This window comes from Tachypleus tridentatus, chromosome 7 (assembly GCF_004210375.1).
Source record: "Tachypleus tridentatus isolate NWPU-2018 chromosome 7, ASM421037v1, whole genome shotgun sequence".
NCBI lineage: Eukaryota > Metazoa > Arthropoda > Merostomata > Xiphosura > Limulidae > Tachypleus > Tachypleus tridentatus.
The window spans coordinates 119,793,395-119,814,347 of NC_134831.1; the positions used below are offsets into that span (position 1 = coordinate 119,793,395).

General features: G+C 32.3%; 1 pseudogene across 1 annotated transcript in view; it reads right to left on the reverse strand.

Annotated features, from left to right (window-relative positions):
- Positions 1–2,062: 2,062 nt before the first annotated feature.
- The window catches only part of LOC143256491 (paired box protein Pax-6-like), a 327,851-nt pseudogene continuing 308,960 nt past the window's right edge, over positions 2,063–20,953 (reverse strand). The window contains exons 5-9 of the transcript XR_013031384.1: positions 8,604–8,747; positions 8,336–8,418; positions 6,467–6,660; positions 4,809–4,993; positions 2,063–4,131 (exon numbers count right to left, since the gene is read on the reverse strand). The product of XR_013031384.1 is annotated as a paired box protein Pax-6-like (transcript). The remainder of the gene's footprint in view (positions 4,132–4,808; positions 4,994–6,466; positions 6,661–8,335; positions 8,419–8,603; positions 8,748–20,953) is intronic.

The window sequence follows — 20,953 nt, forward strand, 5'->3', positions numbered from 1 at the left end:
ATTCACATAGGTCGTAACATAAAAAGATTAAAAACTAACATGTGTCATTTACATACAATCTGCTATATGTTGTTCGTTTTCATTTGGGTTCGAGTCTCCATCATACCAAACATGCTTGCTCTTTCAGCCCTGGGGACGTTACAATGTAACGACCAGTCCCACTATTCGTTGGTAAAAGAGTAGCCCAAGAGTTGGCGGTGGGTAGTTATAACTAGCTGCCTTCCCTCTGGTCTTACACTGCTAAATTATGTACGGCTAGCGCAGATAGCCCTCCTGTAGCTTTGTTCGAAATTTAAAAAACAAACAAACGGTAGACGTAATTATGTGTATTTTTGTTAAACTGGTAAAATATCGTAGATAAATACTAAAGTTACATATCTCTGTGTGTGTGTGTGTGTATATTTGCACCATTTCAGGTACACTGTACGTTACTTAAACCTTTTTCTCGTGTTGTCATAGAAAACTAAACTACTTTGCCTGTTTCCCTTCGTATTTCCAACACTCAAAAGGTAATTATAATGTTCAGTGGAAACTGGCAATTAAACAAGTCTCTAATGTAAGGTATTAAACACGTGAAGGTATCTAACACATATTTTCTGGAAATAAACTGATCAGCTAGAATCTCTTATTTCATAGTCCAAACACACTTTCCAGAAATATCTTACTTATTTGAAAAAGTTTGTTTGTCTGGAATTTAGCACAAAGCTACACAATGGGCTACCTGTGCTTTGTCCACTACAGGTATCAAAACCCCGTTTCTAGCGGTGTAAATCCACAGGCATACCGCTATGTCAATGGGGACAATATTGGGAAAAGAACTAAGGATCAGATTTACAACAAAAATGACATAGCAGTTACAAAACCACACCTTAACATCACGACAAAAACCACATATTAACATCACGTACAAAAACCATATCCTAACATCACGTACACAAATCACACCTTAACATCACGTACAAAAACCATATCCTAACATCACGTACACAAATCTGCACCAGTGAGCCTCTGGACACAAAAGACTTTATTAAAATTAAACCAAAGATTTGAGAAAGTACACAAATGCACTGTAACAAATATTCCAACTTGTTGTTTTTTTTAACACCAAAGACGGTCACACTAAATATTAGCAATATAGGATCATATAAAGGTATTGTTTGGGTACTGATTTTGTATTAGTTGCCCGTAAGCCTAGCTTGTGTAATAATTTTAACTTAATTGCTTTGGGAAATCAATAATTATTTTCTGAATGTTTAAAGCTCATGAGATAACAGTTGTTGGGATGTTTGCACAGTATAGTGTATTAGAATCAAATTACCTTTCCATTTTTGTATTCTACTATTAACTACGGTTGGACTGGTTTGTTATAATAAAAGTCGAGTCCAACACAGAAAACTATTTATTGTACAAAAATCGTCTCGTAAACGCTTAAAACTTCAAAAACGATTCTCAAGATAGAACACCGAGTTGTTAAATGCTAATATATTTCGATTCTGTGTCAATAGGGGAGCTGCGTACCAAATCTTACAAAAGTGCCATCTATATATTAATAACAAATAACGCGCCAGTGTTTTGTTGTTGTTGTTGTTTTCTGATTTATGTGAGATTTAAAACAAAGACAGTGATTAATAAGTTTGAAGCCTTTCGACAATAAAAAACGATAACCATAGAAACATAAAAAAAAAACAATTTATGGTGAGAAATGTGTCCGATTTTATTAAGTGCGTTTAACATTGTGCATGTGACAACTACAACACAGCACAGCCAGCGATACACGCATTCTAAAAATTCTTGATCAAAACCCTGTCCATCCAATACACAACTTATATTACCGATTCATATATATATATATATATATAAGATGTTGTGGCTTAAACAGCTGTTTAGAACTGCTGAAAATGGCTGTCAAATTACATACACGCACACATCGAGCAGATAAAAAACAAAAAAAAAAACATTTAGGAACGAATACTTAATGATCTATAACTTGCACTAAACCCTGTCTCTGATGAGTGTTAGTGTGATTTGTTAACATCAAATATGAAACTATGTAAACTTTCCGTGTTTCACAAGCAACTTTATTCTTCGACATTTACAGAACATCGTGTATCTTGAATGGATACAGATGTAAAAAAAAAAACCGTGATCTTATGTTTTAGTCAGAAATACGTGACTTTAAGATCAAAGTGGTAAATTGAAAATGATAATACGTAAAATATATCACAAAAAATTTGTTAATGGAAAAAAAATCTCAAAACAGATAAAAACTAGGCCAATATTATTTTTAACCTGTACAAAGACGTGATTTTACGTAACCACGTTACAATATTTGTGTAAACACCACCACACAAATGCGCTAAATAATAACAAAAATAGATATATTTGTGAAAACGAAATTTCATTGAAGAAGTACGTTTACGTCCAACATACTGTCTTATTAAGAACTCTCACTACTATTGTCAGTCAGAGGGCGCAGTTCTGCTGTTTTACAGAAAAAAATATTATCTGTTGGTTACAATCATTTCGGTTTCTAAAATTATACTTTCACTTTCGTAGCAAACATTTTTCTAAGAAGGTGTCTCAAAATAAATAAATAAAATTAGAAAATCATACTAAAATACGGTGGCAATTTTTTTCAGTTCATAACTCAAATTAACTATCTCAAAGTTTCCAGTTTATAAGTATGTTATTTTTGTCATTAACAAACGTCTTTAAGACATTTACCAAATAAATGGATATATTCGTTTTAAAGGTCATTCAAGAAATTACAGATCTTCCTTGTGTTCTAATAATAGCATCTACTTAGTAATTCTTGAATTTCAACATTCTGTTCTTCAATGCTCTAAGTGGTATCTCGTTCAGTCTATTGCAATCCCAGAGGAAATTATTATAGCAAAGTTTTTTCCAGAGAAATGTTTGAGTTCACATCTCGTTCTGCTAAGTGTATAAAAGGGAAATCACATATTTAGTGACAACTTTAATATTTTATTGAGTTTATGAGGATATTATTAGAATTAAACGCCGCAGTGTGCAAATTGATAGCACTAAATATATATCCGTGGCTTATAAAGAACAGTGCCATCCTTACCAGGTAATGGTAGTGCCTCTTTCAAATGTGTAAAGAAAGTCCGGAAGACACACTCACTGTGCAATACTAATTGCAGAACCATTTCTATGTGTTCAATATGATAAGAAAGTCCGGAAGACACACTCACTGTGCAATACTAATTGCAGAACCATTTCTATGTGTTCAATATGATAAGAAAGTCCGGAAGACACGCTCACTGTGCAATACTAATTGCAGAACCATTTCTATGTGTTCAATATGATAAACAACAATAATAACCATTTAACTAACATCCTTTTCTGGTCAGTATACGACTTCAAACCTTTGAACAGAAGTTTTAGCCAAACTTCAGTAATCCACATAATGTCTTCACATACTAAGGTATATTGGAATATTCACAGTTCAGGGTACCCTCGAATAATGAAGACAAAGTTTATCAAATTATTGTTCTAAAACTGGAAAAAAAATCACTACAATGTCAGTTATTTTGGATTGTTAATCCATGGAGCGATTCTGTATCCAAGCTTCAAACCTTAACACACTTTCCGGCAATAAGAGAAAAGCTATACTATACTATATTGTCAAAACATTCAAGATATTTATTGTTTCTTGTAATGTAAGGCTAATTCGTGGAAACGTTTTATTTTTCAGACTTCAAGCATTCAATAATAAGACTGTAGCTTGGTATAAGTTCGCATATCAAGCACAGCTCACAACAAACACTATTAATATAATGAATTAACACCTTGCTGGAATCTGACTTCGAATCTTAAGACACTTTGGGATGTTCTAGTTTTAATTGTATTTTATATTTTGTTGAATGATAAAACTAATAGATACTACCATTTACTTGATATACCTTTTAGGGTCGATTTATTTTTTTGTGTTTCAAATCTTCCCAGAACCAAATTTTAATTCACCATCTGAAGGTACAGACAACTGATAGTATTCTCTGTTATAGGGTTGTTGTCACTGTATGCGATGCCAGTAATTTGTAGTCATTGAAAGATCCGGACCTTGGCTTGGAACCTGAAGAGGAACTGTTACGCCTGGAGAAATTACCCCTAAAACGATGAAAAATATGAAGTTAGACACTAGTGGATTATACAAGATTAGGTTTACGTTATGTTAGAACTATTTGGAATAAACAAATCGTATCTAACAGTCCTTTCTGTCACAAAACATTAAGCCCAGATCATAAGGATGCATTCATATATCGATTTATCATTTCCTAAACAACAAAATATGGATCAACTTGGGTTTTAAGATTATGAAACAAATCGTGCCTCAGCCATAGTTAGTAAAGAGTGGCGTCTTGTAGCAGATGAAACTCATGAACATAAAAGTTCGTAGCAGAAACCGTTTACGTGACCCAGAAAACAATACCGAACATAATCAAGAAGGATCTCCATATAGTAACAAGGATAATAATTTATGTGTTCCCGAAGGTAAAAATTCCAGTCATATCTCCCATTAAACCATTGCTTATCTTAAGTAGCGGTTGTGTTTTCATATTCTATACAAAGAAAATGTCAGTCAAGTGGCTAGATTCACAGGATGTCTGTGTGATCAGACTGTTGAAATAATTTCTGGGTAATTGTCATTCTCTTGCCAAAGATGGATTATGGAAATCGAGCAGGGAGAATCCAAGTAAAAACAGACTTTTCACTTTAGTTGTTATTAGGGGACCACATTTGTTGTGTATATATACACATCTGAGTCAAAGAAATCGTTTACTCACCTGCGCCATGTGGACTGCTCGTGCTAACAGAATAAGATGGGTGTCCATTAATTGGCTGACTTGGTGTACAAGAAGGTCGAGAGTACGATCCTAGAGTGATCGGATCATGGAACATGTAAGTGTAGGACGAAGGATCACGTTGCTGTAGACAATGATTCGACGCCATGCTAGACACTGGAGGAACACTGTAAAAAAGTTAAACATCACATTATTTTTTTGGCTAATGTTTGTTTGTTTCTGAATTTCGCGCAAAGCTACACGAGAGCTATCTGCGTTAGCCGGCCCTAATTTAGTAGTGCAAGACTAGAGGGAGAGCAACTAGTCATCACTACCCACCGCCAACTCTTGGGCTACTCTTTTACCAACGAATAGTGTGATTGGCCGTCACATTATAACGCCCACACGGCTGAAAGGGCGAGCATGTTTGGTTTGACGGGGATTCAAACCCGAGACCCTCGGATAACGAGTCGAGATCCTTAACCGCCTGGCCATGCCGGACCCCTTTGTTTTTAATTATCAGTTTCTAACTTTATAGCTACCGCTATGTTTTTTTTTGTTGAGCGAACTGTGAAAAAAAAAAATAAACTTGTCATGGTTTTCACTCCTCAGTTTGGCGCGATCATTACGGCGCTAGTTATCTGTAGGTTGAGAGTTCGAAACATGCTAGCCCTTTCATCAGTGGGGGTGATATAATATGACGGATAATCCCACTATTTGTTGGCTAAAAAAAGTAGCCGAAAAGTCGGCTGTGGGTGATGTTGGCTAGCTGCCTTCCCTCTAGTGTACAACTTTTAAATTAGGTTTTGTTAGTACAGATTGTTAATAAATCTGCTAAGAAGCAAGTCATTGAGTTACAATAAATAAATTGTAAAGTTACTAATACATAAATATTGTTTCTGGGGTTAAACAACAGTACAATTCATGTGGTTATAATGGATAATTATTGTTGATGGGCCTAAATAGCACAAAATAAACTCCACGTGATATCTCTATTCCTACAACGAAACTGTACATCAAAACATGTTTATAAAATTACAGCCCCCAACAACAGTTTTCTTTACATTGTTATAACTTTAAACTTCAGTTTGGCAGATGAAATCTAAGTTTAACTTAATGTTTTTTGACTGACTTATTGGGAACAAATTAAAACAATAAATTACATGTAGAGCAATGTGAATAAAAACCAGATTTCAGTTACGTCAATGTAGCTTACAAAATTTAACAACGTTATTCACGATAATTGAGGCCCGGCATGACCAAGTGGGTTAAGGCGTTCGACTCGTAATCTGAGGGTTGCGGTTTCGAATCCCGGTCGCACCAAACATACTCGCCCTTTCAGCCGTGGGGGCGCTATAACGTGAAGGTCAATCCCACTATTCGTTGGTAAAAGAGTAGCCCAAGAGTTGGCGGTGGGTGGTGATGACTAGCTGCCTTCTCTCTAGTCTTACACTGCTAAATTAGGGACGGCTAGCGCAGATAGCCCTCGTGTAGCTTTGCGCGAAATTCAAAACAAACAAACAAACATGGTAGTTGAGAAATGCTCTCGTATGACTTCTTGTGTATGCAGAAAAATGGTTTATTTTTTTCTCACAATCCACATTAATTTTCGGATTAACGTATTATGATTAAAGTGAAAACACTAGTTTGATTCAACATACCTATAGGAATCTCCCATCCCTCCCATAGGTTGTGCTAACGCAGGATACATGGAATTATAGAAGGATCCATTTATTGGTAGTCGTCCGTTAGGTGGCGATAGCATAGACGTACAAGCTGGTTGTTCAATCACTCGTCGCTGGTTTCGCAGCTTTTCTTCTCGTCGCCATTTGGCGCGACGGTTCGAAAACCATACCTAAATAAAAAATGTGTGTCGTAAGCAAATTACTTTGGCAAATATTAAACATTCCAGTTTACTGTTGAATGTTTAAAAACAAGTAAATTAGTTATAATGAGAATAATCAGTGATGTCGTTTTTACAAAAATAATGAGAATAATTCTAAAGGTTTTAACAGTTACATTTAATAGACGTTTATTTCAAGAACAAAGTTACACAATGGATTCCCTTTGTTCTGTTCACCGAGGGTATCGAAACCAGAATTTTAGTGTATTAAGCTGTGATACTTGCCACTCAGCCACCGTTAGGAAATAGATGAGTCACATATAACGTTGTATTTGGATAAGAAATAAAAGTCCCTTAGGGGTACAGTGGTGTGTCTGCAGACTCCCATTGATAAAAACAAGGGTTCGATACCCGTGATAGACAGAAAACATATAACAACTTATGAGCTTCTTGCTTAATTCCAAACTAAAAAGAAACCAAGTTCAAAAATAGGTTGCAACAGAAGACTTTGGTAACTTAGGGACGAGCAAGGTATTAATCTTTTCTCATACGATGTCAGAACGGTATTTACAAAATAAAGGGGGTCATATCATGTTTTTTTTTTTTAGTAATTTTTGGATTCTCAGAAATAAAACGCAAAAAAATTGAAACAAAATCGTAATTTTCGGTCTTGTTTCAATTAATTTGCACAAGGGTGTATAAAATCATAATCATAGTTCCTAAAATAAGTAAACTAATTCAACTAGTCCTATCATTGTCATTTTTGGTACGGGACATTATTTCTACTCAGCGATTGCTCGACTTCGTGATTCATGTTAACATTGTATTAATCGCAGTATAGTTTCGAACACATATATTTAAAGTAATTGTTAGTAAAATTACTTCAAAATACGCTGGAACTAAGATTTTCTTGGCTAATTTAATACCCTAACAAGAATATAATTATGTTACCAACTGGAAATGTTACTGTCCACAAGGTACTTGCTTTTGAGATACGTTTTTAGAAACTGCTTTTTCACCAGAATACGTGTGGGTCTGCGACTTGGTTGGTTACGAAGTTCTCTACAATACATCCGTGAGTCAACAAAAGATATACACATTAATTTTACTCTTTGTTGCCTATATATCCTGCTTATAAAACGAGTCATCTCATTCGGTTTTAGTTCAATCGTTTTCATGGAAAACATATGAACAAGCAAACACCACACGTATAGTTACTCTGTAAGACGCAACAGTCCAAACATCATCGCTGTTAGTCAATCGCATAAAACACAAGTCCCTAATTCAAGTGTAGTTAGAGAAAGACGTGTGCCAATAGTAACAAGTACTTAACATTTTCATTAGTAACATTCAATTTACTTTTAAAATATTAAGATAAAAGTCGGCAGTGAATATACAGAGAATATAGGCACGGCATGGCCAGGTGGGTTAAGGCGTTCGATTCGTCATCTGACGGTCGTGGGTTCGAATCCCCGTCGCACCAAACATGCTCGCCTTTTCAGCCGTGGGGGCGTTATAATGTAACGGTCAATCCCACTATTCGTTGGTAAAAGAGTAGCCCAAGAGTTGGCGGTGGGTGTTGATGACTAACTGCCTTCCTTCTAGTCCTACGCTGCTAAATTAGGGACGGCTAGCGCAGATAGCCCTCGAGTAGATTCGTGCGAAATTCAAAATATAGCAAACTTACCTGAATACGGGCTTCAGGAAGAGATATCTTTTCAGCCAGTCTTTCTCTTGCAAAAACATCTGGATAGTGTGTTCTTTCAAATTCTGAAATCAGTTGTATGATTAATGTTAGGTTACATGACTCCAGTTGCATAAACTATCAAAAGACAGGAAAGAAACTCTGTATTTATCACTAAAAACGATATTTTCAATTAAAATGACAAGAAGTTATTTATCTAACACCTTAAATGTAAAGATTTCAAAATAAAATTGTGAATCGTAGACTTTACCCTTTTCTAAAGCTTCGATTTGTTCGTTCGTGAAAGATGTCCTATTTCTTTGGAGTTTTCGTTTCAAGCGCATGCGCAACTGTGAATCCTCGTCTGCAGAGGAATTGTTTTCAGAATTTCCATCAGATGTCGCGTCTATCGAACCTATTTAAAGTAAAATAAATAAAATTACTATTAGGAGAATTAAATAAAGAATAATTATGTAACCTGAACTATATTTTAACTATAATTCAATGTATTTTAAAATGAGCTTGAAATACAAAAATTTTAAAACAAGTGTATATATATATATATTATATATAAGTTATATAGGTTTCGCTGTATCAAGAGGAAGAAACCTTGATGGATATATCATAGAACTTGATATAATGTAATGTTCTATTAATAAACCCCAATGGTTAAATAATTCAACCTTGTATTCTAAAGCTTTTGGTTATGTATTAATGTCATGTCCGCTTAACAAACTGCAAAAAAAAACAACAACTAAGAAACACAGGGGTTTCTTGATTTTTATGTGAAAGAAAATATAGTTCCTCTAACCAAAAACAAAAACAGATGAACGAAAATTTGTAATAAAAAAAGAAAAAGTAATCTGTATTATTTATAACATTTCTTATATAGAATAGGGCACGAAATTTACAGAGGACCAATGGTAAGCTTCGTAACGTATAACTTTTGGATACGTGGAATATAATAAACTGCTTCACTCAACGCCACGTAAAACAACAGCTGTTGGCTTATAAAACTAACACATAGAACTCGTTTACGACGAATCTCACGAAAAAAAATACTTAATTCACTTAAATTCCTTAATGGTTTCAAAAACAACTTCTATTTAATAAGCCACCACCCCCACACTGATTTTATAGGTGGAACAGGACCCACCGGACGAATGGCATTAGTCGTGCTGTATTAGAAAAATCCAGTAGTGTTGAACCAAGTCTGGAAGCTATGGAACATGGTTGCAAACAAGAAATTAGTGATTGGTTTTGGCACTTGAAAACCCATGTTGCCTCTTCCCGAGAAGGGAGGGCAAGCGTGACAAACGACAAACACCAAATGCCAGTTCTACAGATAACACTGATGTGCCTTTTAGTTAAAGAATCTGCGAAGGAAATCTCAGAATCTGCGAAGGAAATCTCAGAATCTGGCTGACAAAAATTGTAGCCTTAAGTTACAAAAGACAGACAAGTTTTTCTTAATTCTAACAAAAAAAAATAACGCTCGTGTCATTTATACGTGTGATGTGTCCGACGATTTTGAGTGGCTCTTCAATAATCGACAATCTGTCAGTCAGTTAGGCCTACCTGGCACATAAAGCTCTGATAATGGCTCTAATAACCAGTAGCATTTATTCTATAAAGAGCGTATAGATCTAGTTGCTTAGCTTTAAACATTGCACGAGAATTTCAGCCCCCTTCCTCCTAAAGAGCCCGACGAAGGCCCTCCTGAGTAGTAGGAGCCTAGAGGTTATCACACTAATAGAATACCGTAGGAGGTCCTCATGTACACAATAACACGCGTTACTGTTCGTGTAGAGAAGTGGATTATGGAAAACTCCGTAGATAATAGCCTCAGCAGGATATATTTAACACTTTCTTTAGAATAAAGTTTTTCTATAGTATTATATTTGATTTATAAATTACACCCACTTCATGAATCAAGTTCATAAATTACATCAACTTCATGAATTAGATTTATTCGATTTATAAAATACATCTACTTCATAATAATCAGATTTATTTGATTTATGAATTACATCTACTTCATGAATCAGACTTAGTTCTTATTCGTCATCAGCCATCATACATTATATCTTTGTCTGTCTGTCTGAATTTCGTGCTAAGCCACGTCAGGCTATCTGCTATGTCCACCGACGGGAATTGGACTCCGATTTTGGTACTGTAAATCCGAAGACTTAACCAGCGATGGTTCCGTTTGTCTTTAGGTACCTTTATACCAGAAACAATCGTTTAAGACCCATTTATCGGGAAGATGTGGATTTGATGTTCCTTCATCAAGACAGTAGCTGTTTTTTTACAAGTTTAGCTTTTTAAAATAACTAACTAATTAATTAATTTTACAAAATGTATTGCTTGTGCTAATAACGTTCACTCCATTATAAATTTACTAAAACGACTTGTACATTTATCCTGGGCTTATAAAATATCGTAAATAGAGTCATCCAATGGTTCAAATGTTTATGTAAGCGAAAATAAATTAACACGATTTTCAGTACGGTTACGCTAACGAATTTGACACACGCAGCAACATTTTCAAGTTCCATCAAGGGCATAGCTTTATTTAGAATGTAGTCCTTCTTACAAAAGCGATTTTCCAATAGGACAGTGGCGCCAGGATTCCTTTCAATCCCTCCGTTGTCCTGAGGAATTAGGTCGGGATTGCCTACTGATAATAAACTCGTTCAACACAAATCTCATAATCCTCTGACAGCTGGCGAACAGTTTGAAGCAATGTTATGTTGCTTTTAATGGATAACATAACTAGAATATCTTTTCAAGACTTTCTGAAGATCCTTCACTAACATTTGTTCCCACTCTCTGGCCTTAATCTCACAGCTCATAGACTACAGGCGACCGGGTAAATTCGCTTTATAACTTCAGGAGCTCACGGCTATTTTATCAAATTATAAACTTCTCTTCTGTTTGTTGCATATTTAAGCACTGTAATAAAATTTTCTTTTTCTACGTCTTCAAACGGCCCTGCATGGCCAGGGGCTTAAGGCACTTGACTCGTTATCCGAAGGTCGTGGGTTCGATCTCCCGTCACACCAAACATGCTCGCTCTTTCAGCCGTGGGGGCGTTATAATGTGACGGTCAATCCCACTATTCGTTGGTAAAAGAGTAGCCCAAGAGTTGGCGGTGGGTAGTGATTACTAGCTGCCTTCCTTCTAGACTTACACTGCTAAATTAAGGATAAGTAGCGCAGATATTCCTGATATAGTTTGCGCGAAGCTAAATACAAACAAAACAAAACCTCTCCAAACATAACCTTAAAAGTTCCACAAATTACGTCCGTAAGTAGAATGTTTAAAGGAAGGTTCTAATTTGTTAGATCATGAGGCAAAGCATATTGCGCGAAAGACAATCAGCATCCAACGAATGTTAACGTTAAGGGGGTCTATTGTAAAGATAGGTGCTTGTTTGTTTTTCGAATTTCGCGCAAATCTACTCGAGGGCTACCTGCGCTGGCCGTACCTAACTTAGCAGTGTAAGACTAGAGGGAAGGCAGCTAGTCATCATCACCCACCGCCAACTCTTAGGCTACTCTTTTACCAACGAATAGTGGGATTGACCGTAATATTATAGCGCCCCCATGGCTGAAAGGGCGAGCATGTTTGGTACGGCGGGGATTCGAACCCGCGACCCTCAGATTACAAGTCGAATGCCCTTAACCCACTTGGCCATGCCAGGCCTGAAACAAATGGTACGAGATTAAGTTTTGAAGGAAATAGAACATATAATATAATTTAAACAATTACATGGCTTTTCAAATAGAATCCACAAACAACCAATTAAAAATCAACAAATCATCGTTCCGTGGTAACATAAATCTGTTTGTTTTGTTATAATAAAGTACTGTGCTACTTACATACCGCCTAGTTATTAATTGTTATAATAAAGTACTGTACTACTTACATACCGCCTAGTTATTAATTGTTATAATAAAGTACTGTACTACTTACATACCGCCTAGTTATTAATTTTTATAATAAAGTACTGTACTACTTACATACCGCCTAGTTATTAATTGTTATATAAAAGTACTGTACTACTTACATACCGTCTAGTTATTAATTGTTATAATAAAGTACTGTACTACTTACATACCGCCTAGTTATTAATTGTTATATAAAACTACTGCACTACTTACATACCGCCTAGTTATTAATTTTTATAATAAAGTACTGTACTACTTACATACCGCCTAGTTATTAATTGTTATATAAAAGTACTTTACTACTTACATACCGCCTAGTTATTAATTGTTATAATAAAGTACTGTACTACTTACATACCGCCTAGTTATTAATTTTTATAATAAAGTACTGTACTATTTACATACCGCCTAGTTATTAATTGTTATAAGAAAGTACTGTACTACTTACATACCGCCTAGTTATTAATTTTTATAATAAAGTACTGTACTACTTACATACCGCCTAGTTATTAATTGTTATATAAAAGTACTTTACTACTTAGATACCGCCTAGTTATTAATTGTTATAATAAAGTACTGTACTACTTACATACCGCCTAGTTACTAATTTTTATAATAAAGTACTGTACTACTTACATACCGCCTAGTTATTAATTGTTATAAAAAAGTACTGTACTACTTACATACCGCCTAGTTATTAATTGTTATAATAAAGTACTGTACTACTCACATACCGCCTAGTTATTAATTGTTATAAAAAAGTATTGTACTACTTACATACCGCCTAGTTATTCATTGTTATAATAAAGTACTGTACTACTTACATACCGCCTAGTTATTAATTGTTATAAAAAAGTACTGTACTACTTACATACCGCCTAGTTATTAATTGTTATAATAAAGTACTGTACTACTTACATACCGCCTAGTTATTAATTTTTATAATAAAGTACTGTACTATTTACATACCGCCTAGTTATTAATTGTTATAAGAAAGTACTGTACTACTTACATACCGCCTAGTTATTAATTTTTATAATAAAGTACTGTACTACTTACATACCGCCTAGTTATTAATTGTTATAATAAAGTACTGTACTACTTACATAACGCCTAGTTATTAATTCTTATAATAAAGTACTGTACTACTTACATACCGCCTAGTTATTAATTGTTATAAGAAAGTACTGTACTACTTACATACCGCCTAGTTATTAATTGTTATAAAAAAGTACTGTACTACTTACATACCGCCTAGTTATTAATTGTTATAATAAAGTACTGTACTACTCACATACCGCCTAGTTATTAATTGTTATAAAAAAGTATTGTACTACTTACATACCGCCTAGTTATTCATTGTTATAATAAAGTACTGTACTACTTACATACCGCCTAGTTATTAATTGTTATAAAAAAGTACCGTACTACTTACATACCGCCTAGTTATTAATTGTTATAAAAAAGTACTGTACTACTTACATACCGCCTAGTTATTAATTGTTATAATAAAGTACTGTACTACTCACATACCGCCTAGTTATTAATTGTTATAAAAAAGTATTGTACTACTTACATACCGCCTAGTTATTCATTGTTATAATAAAGTACTGTACTACTTACATACCGCCTAGTTATTAATTGTTATAAAAAAGTACCGTACTACTTACATACCGCCTAGTTATTAATTGTTATAATAAAGTACTGTACTACTTACATACCGCCTAGTTATTAATTGTTATAAAAAAGTATTGTACTACTTACATACCGCCTAGTTATTAATTGTTATAATAAAGTACTGTACTATTTACATACTACCTAGTTATTAATTGTTATAATAAAGTACTGTACTACTTACATACCGCCTAGTTATTAATTTTTATAATAAAGTACTGTACTACTTACATACCGCCTAGTTATTAATTGTTATATAAAAGTACTGTACTACTTACATACCGTCTAGTTATTAATTGTTATAATAAAGTACTGTACTACTTACATACCGCCTAGTTATTAATTGTTATATAAAAGTACTGCACTACTTACATACCGCCTAGTTATTAATTTTTATAATAAAGTACTGTACTACTTACATACCGCCTAGTTCTTAATTGTTATATAAAAGTACTGTACTACTTACATACCGCCTAGTTATTAATTGTTATAATAAAGTACTGTACTACTTACATACCGCCTAGTTATTAATTTTTATAATAAAGTACTGTACTATTTACATACCGCCTACTTATTAATTGTTATAAGAAAGTACTGTACTACTTACATACCGCCTAGTTATTAATTTTTATAATAAAGTGCTGTACTACTTACATACCGCCTAGTTTTTAATTGTTATAATAAAGTACTGTACTACTTACATAACGCCTAGTTATTAATTTTTATAATAAAGTACTGCACTACTTACATACCGCCTAGTTATTAATTGTTATATAAAAGTACTGTACTACTTACATACCGTCTAGTTATTAATTGTTATAATAAAGTACTGTACTACTTACATACCGCCTAGTTATTAATTGTTATATAAAAGTACTGCACTACTTACATACCGCCTAGTTATTAAATTTTATAATAAAGTACTGTACTACTTACATACCGCCTAGTTATTAATTGTTATATAAAAGTACTGTACTACTTACATACCGCCTAGTTATTAATTGTTATAATAAAGTACTGTACTACTTACATACCGCCTAGTTATTAATTTTTATAATAAAGTACTGTACTATTTACATACCGCCTAGTTATTAATTGTTATAAGAAAGTACTGTACTACTTACATACCGCCTAGTTATTAATTTTTATAATAAGTACTGTACTACTTACATACCGCCTAGTTTTTAATTGTTATAATAAAGTACTGTACTACTTACATAACGCCTAGTTATTAATTGTTATAATAAAGTACTGTACTACTTACATACCGCCTAGTTATTAATTGTTATAAGAAAGTACTGTACTACTTACATACCGCCTAGTTATTAATTGTTATAAAAAAGTACTGTACTACTTACATACCGCCTAGTTATTAATTGTTATAATAAAGTACTGTACTACTCACATACCGCCTAGTTATTAATTGTTATAAAAAAGTATTGTACTACATACATACCGCCTAGTTATTCATTGTTATAATAAAGTACTGTACTACTTACATACCGCCTAGTTATTAATTGTTATAAAAAAGTACCGTACTACTTACATACCGCCTAGTTATTAATTTTTATAATAAAGTACTGTACTACTTACATACCGCCTAGTTATTAATTGTTATATAAAAGTACTGTACTACTTACATACCGTCTAGTTATTAATTGTTATAATAAAGTACTGTACTACTTACATACCGCCTAGTTATTAATTGTTATATAGAAGTACTGCACTACTTACATACCGCCTAGTTATTAATTTTTATAATAAAATACTGTACTACTTACATACCGCCTAGTTATTAATTGTTATATAAAAGTACTGTACTACTTACATACCGCCTAGTTATTAATTGTTATAATAAAGTACTGTACTACTTACATACCGCCTAGTTATTAATTGTTATAATAAAGTACTGTACTACTTACATACCGCCTAGTTATTAATTTTTATAATAAAGTACTGTACTATTTACATACCGCCTAGTTATTAATTGTTATAAGAAAGTACTGTACTACTTACATACCGCCTAGTTATTAATTTTTATAATAAAGTACTGTACTACTTACATACCGCCTAGTTATTAATTGTTATAATAAAGTACTGTACTACTTACATAACGCCTAGTTATTAATTGTTATAATAAAGTACTGTACTACTTACATACCGCCTAGTTATTAATTGTTATAAGAAAGTACTGTACTACTTACATACCGCCTAGTTATTAATTGTTATAAAAAAGTACTGTACTACTTACATACCGCCTAGTTATTAATTGTTATAATAAAGTACTGTACTACTCACATACCGCCTAGTTATTAATTGTTATAAAAAAGTATTGTACTACTTACATACCGCCTAGTTATTCATTGTTATAATAAAGTACTGTACTACTTACTTACCGCCTAGTTATTAATTGTTATAAAAAAGTACCGTACTACTTACATACCGCCTAGTTATTAATTGTTATAATAAAGTACTGTACTACTTACATACCGCCTAGTTATTAATTGTTATAAAAAAGTATTGTACTACTTACATACCGCCTAGTTATTAATTGTTATAATAAAGTACTGTACTATTTACATACCGCCTAGTTATTAATTGTTATAATAAAGTACTGTACTACTTACATACCGCCTAGTTATTAATTGTTATAAAAAAGTATTGTACTACTTACATACCACTTAGTTATTAATTTTTATAATAAAGTACTGTACTACTTACATACCGCCTAGTTATTAATTGTTATAAAAAAGTACTGTACTACTTACATACCGCCTAGTTATTAATTGTTATAATAAAGTACTGTACTACTTACATACCGCCTAGTTATTAATTTTTATAATAAAGTACTGTACAACTTACATACCGCCTAGTTATTAATTGTTATAATAAAGTACTGTACTACTTACATACCGCCTAGTTATTAATTGTTATAATAAAGTACTGTACTACTTATATACCGCCTAGTTATTAATTTTTATAATAAAGTACTGTACTACTTACATACCGCCTAGTTATTAATTGTTATAAAAAAGTACTGTACTACTTACATACGCCTAGTTATTAATTTTTATAATAAAGTACTGTACTACTTACATACCGCCTAGTTATTAATTATTATAAAAAAGTACTGTACTACTTACATACCGCCTAGTTATTAATTGTTATAATAAAGTACTGTACTACTTACATACCGCCCTGCTATTAATTTTTATAATAAAGTACTGTACTACTTACATACCACCTAGTTATTAATTGTTATAAAAAAGTACTGTACTACTTACATACCGCCGAGTTATTAATTGTTATAATAAAGTACTGTACTACTTACATACCGCCTAGTTATTAATTTTTATAATAAAGTACTGTACAACTTACATACCGCCTAGTTATTCATTGTTATAATAAAGTACTGTACTACTTACATACCGCCTAGTTATTAATTGTTATAATAAAGTACTGTACTACTTACATACCGCCTAGTTATTAATTGTTATAATAAAGTACTGTACTACTTACATACCGCCTAGTTATTAATTGTTATAAAAAAGTACTGTACTACTTACATACCGCCTAGTTATTAATTGTTATAATAAAGTATTGTACTACTTACATACCGCCTAGATATTAATTTTTATAATAAAGTACTGTACTACTTCCATACCGCCTAGTTATTAATTGTTATAAAAAAGTACTGTACTACTTACATACCGCCTAGTTATTAATTGTTATAATAAAGTACTGTACTACTTACATACCGCCTAGTTATTCATTGTTATAATAAAGTACTGTACTACTTACATACCGCCTAGTTATTCATTGTTATAAAAAAGTACTGTACTACTTACATACTGCCTAGTTATTAATTGTTATAATAAAGTACTGTACTACTTACATACCGCCTAGTTATTAATTTTTATAATAAAGTACTGTACTACTTACATACCGCCTAGTTATTAATTTTTATAATAAAGCACTGTACTACTTACATACCGCCTAGTTATTAATTGTTATAAAAAAGTACTGTACTACTTACATACCGCCTATTTATTAATTTTTATAATAAAGTACTGTACTACTTACATACCGCCTAGTTATTAATTGTTATAAAAAAGTACTGTACTACTTACATACCGCCTAGTTATTAATTGTTATAATAAAGTACTGTACTACTTACATACCGCCTAGCTATTAATTTTATAATAAAGTGCTGTACTACTTACATACCGCCGAGTTATTAATTGTTATAATAAAGTACTGTACTACTTACATACCGCCTAGTTATTAATTTTTATAATAAAGTACTGTACAACTTACATACCGCCTAGTTATTAATTGTTATAATAAAGTACTGTACTACTTACATACCGCCTAGTTATTCATTGTTATAATAAAGTACTGTGCTACTTACATACCGCCTAGTTATTAATTGTTATAATAAAGTACTGTACTACTTACATACCGCCTAGTTATTAATTTTTATAATAAAGTACTGTACTACTTACATACCGCCTAGTTATTAATTGTTATAAAAAGTACTGTACTACTTACATACCGCCTAGTTATTAATTTTATAATAAAGTACTGTACTACTTACATACCGCCTAGTTATTAATTGTTATAAAAACGTACTGTACTACTTACATACCGCCTAGTTATTAATTGTTATAATAAAGTATTGTACTACTTACATACCGCCTAGCTATTAATTTTTATAATAAAGTACTGTACTACTTACATACCGCCTAGTTATTAATTGTTATAAAAAAGTACTGTACTACTTACATACCGCCTAGTTATTCATTGTTATAATAAAGTACTGTACTACTTACATACCGCCTAGTTATTCATTGTTATAATAAAGTACTGTACTACTTATATACTGCCTAGTTATTAATTGTTATAATAAAGTACTGTACTACTTACATACCGCCTAGTTATTAATTTTTATAATAAAGTACTGTACTACTTACATACCGCCTAGTTATTAATTTTTATAATAAAGCACTGTACTACTTACATACCGCCTAGTTATTAATTGTTATAAAAAAGTACTGTACTACTTACATACCGCCTATTTATTAATTTTTATAATAAAGTACTGTACTACTTACATACCGCCTAGTTATTAATTGTTATAAAAAAGTACTGTACTACTTACATACCGCCTAGTTATTAATTGTTATAATAAAGTACTGTACTACTTACATACCGCCTAGCTATTAATTTTTATAATAAAGTACTGTACTACTTACATACCGCCGAGTTATTAATTGTTATAATAAAGTACTGTACTACTTACATACCGCCTAGTTATTAATTTTTATAATAAAGTACTGTACAACTTACATACCGCCTAGTTATTAATTGTTATAATAAAGTACTGTACTACTTACATTCCGCCTAGTTATTCATTGTTATAATAAAGTACTGTACTACTTACATACCGCCTAGTTATTAATTGTTATAATAAAGTACTGTACTACTTACATACCGCCTAGTTATTAATTTTTATAATAAAGTACTGTACTACTTACATACCGCCTAGTTATTAATTGTTATAAAAAAGTACTGTACTACTTACATACCGCCTAGTTATTAATTTTTATAATAAAGTACTGTACTACTTACATACCGCCTAGTTATTAATTGTTATAATAAAGTACTGTACTACTTACATACCGCCTAGTTATTAATTGTTATAATAAAGTACTGTACTACTTACATACCGCCTAGCTATTAATTTTTATAATAAAGTACTGTACTACTTACATACCGCCTAGTTATTAATTGTTATAAAAAAGTACTGTACTACTTACATACCGCCTAGTTATTCATTGTTATAATAAAGTACTGTACTACTTACATACCGCCTAGTTATTCATTGTTATAATAAAGTACTGTACTACTTACATACCGCCTAGTTATTAATTGTTATAATAAAGTACTGTACTACTTACATACCGCCTAGTTATTCATTGTTATAATAAAGTACTGTACTACTTACATACTGCCTAGTTATTAATTGTTATAATAAAGTACTGTACTACTTACATACCGCCTAGTTATTAATTTTTATAATAAAGTACTGTACTACTTACATACCGCCTAGTTATTAATTTTTATAATAAAGCACTGTACTACTTACATACCGCCTAGTTATTAATTGTTATAAAAAAGTACTGTACTACTTACATACCGCCTAGTTATTAATTGTTATAAAAAAGTACTGTACTACTTACATACCGCCTAGTTATTCATTGTTATAATAAAGTACTGTACTACTTACATACCGCCTAGTTATTCATTGTTATAATAAAGTACTGTACTACTTACATACCGCCTAGTTATTAATTGTTATAATAAAGTACTGTACTACTTACATACCGCCTAGTTATTCATTGTTATAATAAAGTACTGTACTACTTACATACTGCCTAGTTATTAATTGTTATAATAAAGTACTGTACTACTTACATACCGCCTAGTTATTAATTTTTATAATAAAGTACTGTACTACTTACATACCGCCTAGTTATTAATTTTTATAATAAAGCACTGTACTACTTACATACCGCCTAGTTATTAATTGTTATAAAAAAGTACTGTACTACTTACATACCGCCTAGTTATTAATTGTTATAATAAAGTACTGTACTACTTACATACCGCCTAGTTATTAATTTTTATAATAAAGTACTGTACAACTTACATACCGCCTAGTTATTAATTGTTATAATAAAGTACTGTACTACTTACATACCGCCTAGTTATTCATTGTTATAATAAAGTACTTTACTACTTACATACTGCCTAGTTATTAATTGTTATAATAAAGTACTGTACTACTTACATACCGCCTAGTTATTCATTGTTATAATAAAGTACTGTATTACTTACATACCGCCTAGTTATTAATTGTTATGATAAAGTACTGTGCTACTTACATACCGCCTAGTTATTAATTATTATAATAAAGTACTGTACTACTTAC